The sequence below is a fragment of the Cyprinodon variegatus genome, unplaced genomic scaffold, assembly GCF_000732505.1.
Source record: "Cyprinodon variegatus isolate N-32 unplaced genomic scaffold, C_variegatus-1.0 Scaffold1434, whole genome shotgun sequence".
NCBI lineage: Eukaryota > Metazoa > Chordata > Actinopteri > Cyprinodontiformes > Cyprinodontidae > Cyprinodon > Cyprinodon variegatus.
Window position 1 is genome coordinate 66,415 of NW_015151887.1, and position 7,646 is coordinate 74,060.

At 35.0% G+C, this 7,646-nt stretch overlaps 1 protein-coding gene across 1 annotated transcript in view; it reads right to left on the bottom strand.

The window, feature by feature from the left end:
- Positions 1-7,646, bottom strand: part of LOC107103370 (dnaJ homolog subfamily C member 5-like) — an 18,173-nt gene that overhangs the window by 9,460 nt on the left and 1,067 nt on the right. The window lies entirely within an intron of this gene.

The window sequence follows — 7,646 nt, forward strand, 5'->3', positions numbered from 1 at the left end:
GAATAAGATGATGACTGAATATCTACAGACTTTAGAAATTAGTGTGAAGAGTGTGAAGTGTTAGAATGGTATGTTTTCAACCACTAAGAGAGGTCAGATTGTACATGTTAAAATGTACTTTCATTAAATACAGTGTTTTCGAGTTTGTCAATAAGCCCTGATTAAGGGAATTATTTTGTCAAGAACAAGTTCCTACACAAGATGTTCCTATTTCCAAGCAACAGATTAATTCAATACAGTTCAGTTTATTCATACAACACCACTTCACAACACATCATCACAAGTCACTTTATAGAGACAATTCAACTAGATCATTCAGTCAGATTGGTTCAAAGTTTTCTATCTAAGGTAAAACCAACTGATTGTTGACTCATTGACTCTTCAGCAATCCCTTACAGCAAGCAAATAAGAAGCGACAATGAAGAGGAAAACTCCCTTTTAACAGGAAGAAACCACAAAATCAGGCAGACTAGCTCCGAGCCACCTCCCAAGTCTGGGTCAAGAGAAAGTTTCTTAAGTAAAGGTTTAATTACAGCTATCTTAAAGCTTGAGGTGCATATCCATGTAACAGGGATAGGTTAATCATTTCTAAAACTACTATTGTAATTCTTTACAATCAGGAAGTCCACAAACTGTAGTTAAAAGCCTTCAGATGATCCAAAATGCTGCAGCCACAGTTCTGATGGAAATTGCCATTGCCAATTGGAGATTTCTAGATTTCTTGCACAATAAAAGAGTAATGTCACAAACAACCTTAATACATTGTCAAATTATGTTTTATTTGGGGTATGAAATTTACATTTACTAGTGCACTTATTTAACTAATAAAACCTATGAATCTCTTGAGGAAGAATGTTCAACATTGAGTTTTATCTCAATAAATATATTTGTTATGCCTTTAATTATTTGTCATTTTTATCCCCATGTTGTAAAAAATGGTATTGAGTATCAAATCCTTCAGTTAAAATCATTTACATCTTGTCCCCGTTATCTTAGATGTTTCCCTGGGCTCTGTCCTGGGGCCCTTATTGTTTATCATCTACATCCTCCCCCTTGGCCACATATTCTAGAAGTATAATACTAATTTTCATTGCCATGTGGATGAGACTCAGCTCTATCTCTCATCCAAACCAAACTCCATACTCCCACCATCCTCCTCCTCTGACAAGAAGTTTAAAGCAAAACTACTTTTAATAGGCGAAAAAACTAGAACATAAAAATGTCAAAATTTTTCCATTTTTCCCTCTCCACATTCAAGAGTCTGGGTGTCATACTTGACAATTCTCTTATTTTTCCTCTCATCTCAATATTACCCGGTCCGTTTACCTCCACATTTGTAATAAACAATGTCTCCAACCCTCTCTTTTAAGTTGCTCCACTGCCATAGCTTGGTTTCTTCCCATTTAGATTTCCTCAATTTCCTACTTTTTAGTATTGCACAAAAAAGAATGAATTACATCTTATCCAAAACTCAGCACTGTAAAATTAAATGTTTGCCCCATCACATCCCAACTGCATTGGCTTTCCACCTCACATCATATTAACTACAAAATACTTCTTCTTTCTTTCATCACAGGGGTGTTTGTCAGAGGTACAAATTAACAGGGTGTTTCACAACATAACCAAAAATGAGTGGTGTATCATTTCCCCTTTGATTAATTACAACAAAGCTGTATACCAGAGTTTAACTTCTGTTATGTAAGAGAAAGAAAAAAAAAAAATTTAAAAATTTTTTTTTATATGCAAAAAGATGTGAAAGGCAAACAAATAATAATAAAAAAAGGAATACCTATATGTCTACACTTAGTACTCTATAATCTTCATGATAAATAGACGTCATTGCTAAAACTTATTGACAAAAATACAGTTCTGGCATTAAATTCTTGTTATTAAACCAGAGTGGGACACTGAGTATACTGCCAAAATCTTCAACTTTAAGACTATTAGGAATGTGTAATGTGAAGAAAGAGAACCAACCCTCTGGTGAAGAGGGCTTCATGGCACCATATGGTCAGTACTGCATAGGCCACCATGCAGTCCCTGAGAGAAAATATAGATTTAACACCCCCGAGCTTCTACTGTGTCTCAGATTAACCAGAAGTAACACAGATTCTCCGCCCTCCCCCGACCAGGATTACCCAATGAGGACAATTCATCAGGACCAGTGGGATTAACGGCATACTGACACTGTTCTGGTGTGTGTGTGTGTGTGAACGCTCACAACCAAGGTCCTTCAAGCCAAATAAATTAGGTTTCCAAACGGAGACCAAACAGCCAATGAGATTCCACCAAAGAGCAGGAAGTAAAGCCGGCCGTTTATTGAACAGATTGTCGATGAAGGGGGGACATCGTGAAACATCCGTCTTTTTGAGCTCAAGCTTAAAGTTCTTTTCACAATAGCCCAACTTTATTCACACAAACAGAGTAAAGACTAAATCATATTTTATTTCAGGTGCATATTTTAATCTACATGGTTTATTTTACTTATGGGCAAAAGGGTTCATACTTAAGTGAAATTTAAAATCTTTAATACAAATGAATTTCAAGTGGATGCACTTTACCTTTTAGGATGATTTGGCAGAAAATAAGAGCGGAATATAAAGTGCATGGCAAACCAAAAATCACATTCTGATGTATAAACTGTTTGATAAATGCATTAGTTGTAGCATCTTTTGGATATTTACTCGGTTCAAAATATTTTGTGAGAGATTCCATTCTAAGATGAACATAGAAATATAAAAAGAGCCTGAACTTTGATGGAGTACAAAATTATAGAACTATTCAAATAATTCACTTTGTAAAGGTGCATTCACAAATGGACTCTAACCTTTAAAATCCATTTGAAATTAGATTTCTGCGCTGATTTATGGCTTAGCTCGGAGGTCTGAATAGTTCAGAGCAGTGTTTTGCAAACCTTTCCTCAAGGTACGCTTTTATGCAGGTGTCTTTGCCTTTACACAAGAATGAAGTTCAGGAAAATCGGTTTATTAACCAGTAATTCAAATCCACTAAACAAAAACAACTAAAAAATACAGGGCAGAGGGCTGTGAGGAGGTTAGAGAACCCCATTAGGAAAAAAATGTATTGTTGTTGACTCAGAAAACTTTTAATGCACCTCTAGTAAACACTGCACTATGAGACATAGAGGAAGAAGGCAAGAAAGAAGCGGGATCAGTTTATGTGCATGAAGTAAGGGAAGGAGGACGTATGAGAGGAGATATTTTAGATCAGCTGAGTTTGACTATAGTGAATTATCATTACAATCTATTCAGGTTTTACGTAACTGGATCAGAACCTTAGCTGTATTTGAGTTGATTTTAGACAAAAGTGGGTTCTGCATAACTGAACAGTAACTAGGCTTGATTGTCTGGTTAGTTTCTGAATCAGTACCAGATAAATACACTGAACTGAATCCAAAACGAATAGTTCTACAATTTGCTAAAGCCCCATCATAAAACAGTGAATGTTAGATCGTTTCTAATATTTTAACAAATCTGATCAAGGCTAAAAATTAGGTCAACAATCAGCGGAAAGGACAATTATTTGAACTCCTGTTTTCAGTGATGATTAAAAGGAGAAGTAGGAAAACCCTGAACGGGTTCTTGTGACTTTTACCAGAACTTTATTATTAAGGCCAAAACTAACAGCAGCAAAACATTTAAAGTTCAAGAAATCATCAAATCAAATAATTCTATTTCCATATCTGAAAACGAAAGAGGAGGTGTTCATACCTTTTATTTTAATTTTCTGGAACCTTTTTTACTTCTATTTATACATTTCTATTTATATACTACATCTATATTAGTATTTGTACTAGATTATGCACTACATATCAATAGACATAATCTGGAATTATTTCAAAATAACATTTTGAGTGATAGAAATACCCAGATCCTCTAATAGTATTTCACACATTTAGGTATTTTGCATTTATCCCTAATTTATATTTAGTAAGAAATTGCTTTTTTTATACCTCCTTTTCAATATTTATGTTCAATCTGTGCTTAATCTCCATATCTGTTCCACAATTAAATATGCACATACTTTCCATTGTTAGTGTGTCTTTTTATAAATATCTTTAGCTAAAGAGCGAGTCATTTTAAATGAAATGTTTGTAGCAGCAGCAACACTTTTAATCAATCTCAGATTGAACACGATGCTTTCTTCTCTTTTAAACTGAAACAGGAAACTGAATGCCACAAAGACCTTAGTCCAAAACAGAATGCAGTTAGAGATAAACAAGCTAATGCAAACACGATCAAACTACAACAGCGTTAGAGTTTTGAAGATCTTTATTAATCTAAACCATGAGTTTATTTAGAAAAACACTCCAATAATTTTGCTTCCTATATGTAAAAAATTACGCAAACCACAATCTGTTGTTATTATATGTGCACCTGTTCAATATTTATAAAAATATGAATATTTTACTTGAATGTATAAATATTCATTCTACCCACCAAGGCTTTTAAGGTGTACCCTAGAGTTATATGAGAATAGTCCCGCTGTTACCTTAATGTTCTCTGGTTTGCACACGGCCCTTATTCAGTGAATATCTTTAATCGATCAGTTTAGGAAACAAGATGTTCCTCTTTAAAAATGATACCATTTTTTTTTGCCTGACCAAAGTAAAGATCAGTATGCAGGTTTGTTATGCACCTAATGAGCTGCAATCCTTAAATATATAAAAAAATCCTAAAATATATTTGCAAGAAATCCACATTTTAAATGTTTTTTTATTTTTTAACCCTGCTGAAAGTTAAAATGCAGTTTACGACTTAGTTATTTTACCGTTGTTGCAAAGAGCATGCCACAATCGGCAACCCTATCAGAGCATCAGTAATGTGACCTCATCGCTATAACCGAAGCAAAGTAAACACAGCTGTCACATGCATGCAAGGCAGCAGACTAAATGTTCGAGCATCTTTTATGCTTCGCTCTTCAAGCCTGGTCATTAGACTAAACCGTCCTCTCCAATTTGAGCTATGAATGGGGGAGGGAGCAAAATGTGTCCTTTTAGATGACAGCTCAGATAAAATATCAGCATAAAACTGGAAAGTTGTAACATCTTTACAGGTTGCTAAAGTATTCTTTAAATTCAGATAAAATGATAGTCATGTTTCTTTCTGTGCTTGAGTAACCACAGTTTCTGCCTTCGCCTGAAGATGATGCAGGATGACTTGCTCTGGAGTGGTCTGTGAAACCACCATGATAACTGTAATGAAGCACTGATACAAAATGCAGCAGTTAGTAACAGGCCATTGGTTGAAAAACCTATTTATATATTGTAATTAGCCAGATATAAATATGTTTTAACGTTTAAAGCATGGCTCATTTAATCAAAAAGTTCCAACTGACATAAAAAATGGACTAAACCTCAGCATATCAGAGTACCAGCAAAGCAAAAGGTTAGCTTTATGCTAGGCACAAAGATACACAATGCTTTCCAATCAGTCTGTACATCTTAGGGGGGGGGTATTAGCAAAGGAAGCCAGTCCAATTCATTAGCTAATGTTGAATCGGCACACTGTCAGCATTCACTAATCAGTTTTCCTGATGGATGCAGACATGCTAACAGTGCAGCAGAAAGGATGAACAATCTGGACTCTGCTAAAGAAACCTGGAACAACTGCATAGGGGTTTACCTTCATGAATTACAACGATGACTACGGGGATTATTCTAGGAAGAAACGGGCCCTGACAAAATTTTTGCTTTTTGAGCAGTATTATTATCAAGTGTCTATCTCAAAGCTACACACCCAGTAGTATATAAAGGAAGTGTAGACAAGTAAAAAAAAAAATATTAAAAGTGCACAAGGAAGAGAAAGTAAAAGTCAATCAGTTGACAGGCTCATGTGATGCTGCAGTCACAAGACGCTTTTATAAACCTGGGCGAGGCCTGGAAGGAGTCTTTGTCTTTAACATTAAGTAACATTGGTAGAGGAAACATTTTTCTTTTAATTTCAGGTGTAAACATTGTCATAAGTATTTGGGTTCAGACTGTCGGAGACAGACAGTAGCAGCTTTAATTATGTCAATTTTACTGCTTTTGTCATCTATACATTTAAAAAAAAAAGAAGCAATAGTGATTTAATAATATTTAAAAACCCAAATGATTTGATATAAAAAAAACTAACTTGATTAGTCGTACAAAAGTAAAAAAAATGCAACACTACAAATGAGGATGATGGTCAAATAAAATCCCAACAAGTAAAATAAATCTTTCATAGTTGTCTCTAAACTCCATCTTTAACATGGATCTGAAAAAATGAAGAGTTGCCGCTATCGAGTCGTAATTGGGTGATTGCCCAACTCTACTACTTCCCGAACTTCAGCCAATTCCTTTGTTTCCCCATCTTTTATTACTGTTCCAAATGATTAATCCAGATGTGTGTGACTTCAGTAACCATTACGAGAATAGCCAGACACACCTGGATTAATCAGTTAGTCCAGAAATTAAAGACAGGAAACAAAGTAGCGGGCTAAAGTTCAGGAAGTAGTGGAGTTGAGCATATAATATAACTCATTACTTGTGATTCTAGTTGTTTGAAGTGTTTTTCGAATTATACTTTACTTATGAATGTGACCAGACTATGAAAACAGTTAAAACATCCTGTAATAATCAGTAATCTGACGGGAAGAGAGCGATGGCTTGGGTAACATGCTCACATGTTCTTGTTCCTCTTTAAAGGTTAAATAGCAGAATTTTTGACCCACCTTCACCTTGAGAAATATCTATTGATCCAAGCCCACATACAGGGAAACCTTACCTAAAGGGACAGTACACAATACTAGAGAACAAATATATAGCAATGTTCATTTATTGAGATACCTGTTTATAATCATTTAGAAAACAAAGGGGTTATAAGATTACATAAACTGACCACTGAGACATAGTAAGTGTATCATTGTGATATAGTGTTTATTTTACAAATAGTGTATTTTTCTTGGGCCACATGCCCACTCAGAGATAGGACCATGAATGCAGATGTAAATGAATGACCAAGTCAAATGAGGTATTAAAAAAATACTAACCAAAGATCGAAACATGATGACATCTTCTATTGCTCTATACAAATATTGAAAGTGTAATTTATCAAACGCAGCTCTATGGAAGAGGATTAGGGCCACTGAAAAAATAAAAAAGTTAACTGATTCTTAAATATTACTTCAGTTTAAAATGGGAAACAAGTCAGAATTCTGACATTAATCTCAGAATTCTGACTTTAAACAGAATTCTTACTTTTTTCCTCAGAATTCTGACTTTAATCTCAGAATTTTGGATCTTATTGGGCACCATGATGTGGAAGCCCTCAGCTTCACTGACAAAGATGTGAGTTGTTTGGGAGGGCCAGTAACACTTTGGTGGAAAATGACCGGATTAGGTGACTTTTTACGTGCCCAAGGGGTCCCTGGTGATGCTATTTCATTAATGGAAGAGCAGAAGGTGATTAAAACAAGAGAGCTAGTTTAGTCTCTAAAACAGACATGGCTACAGCTTGTTGCTAACCTGTTTGTCAGCAGTCAGAATTCAATCAGAATTCAGACAAAAAAAGGCAGAATTCAGAGATTGAAGTCAAAATTCAGAGATCGAAGTCAAAATTCAGAGATCGAAGTCAAAATTCAGAGATCGAAGTCAAAATTCA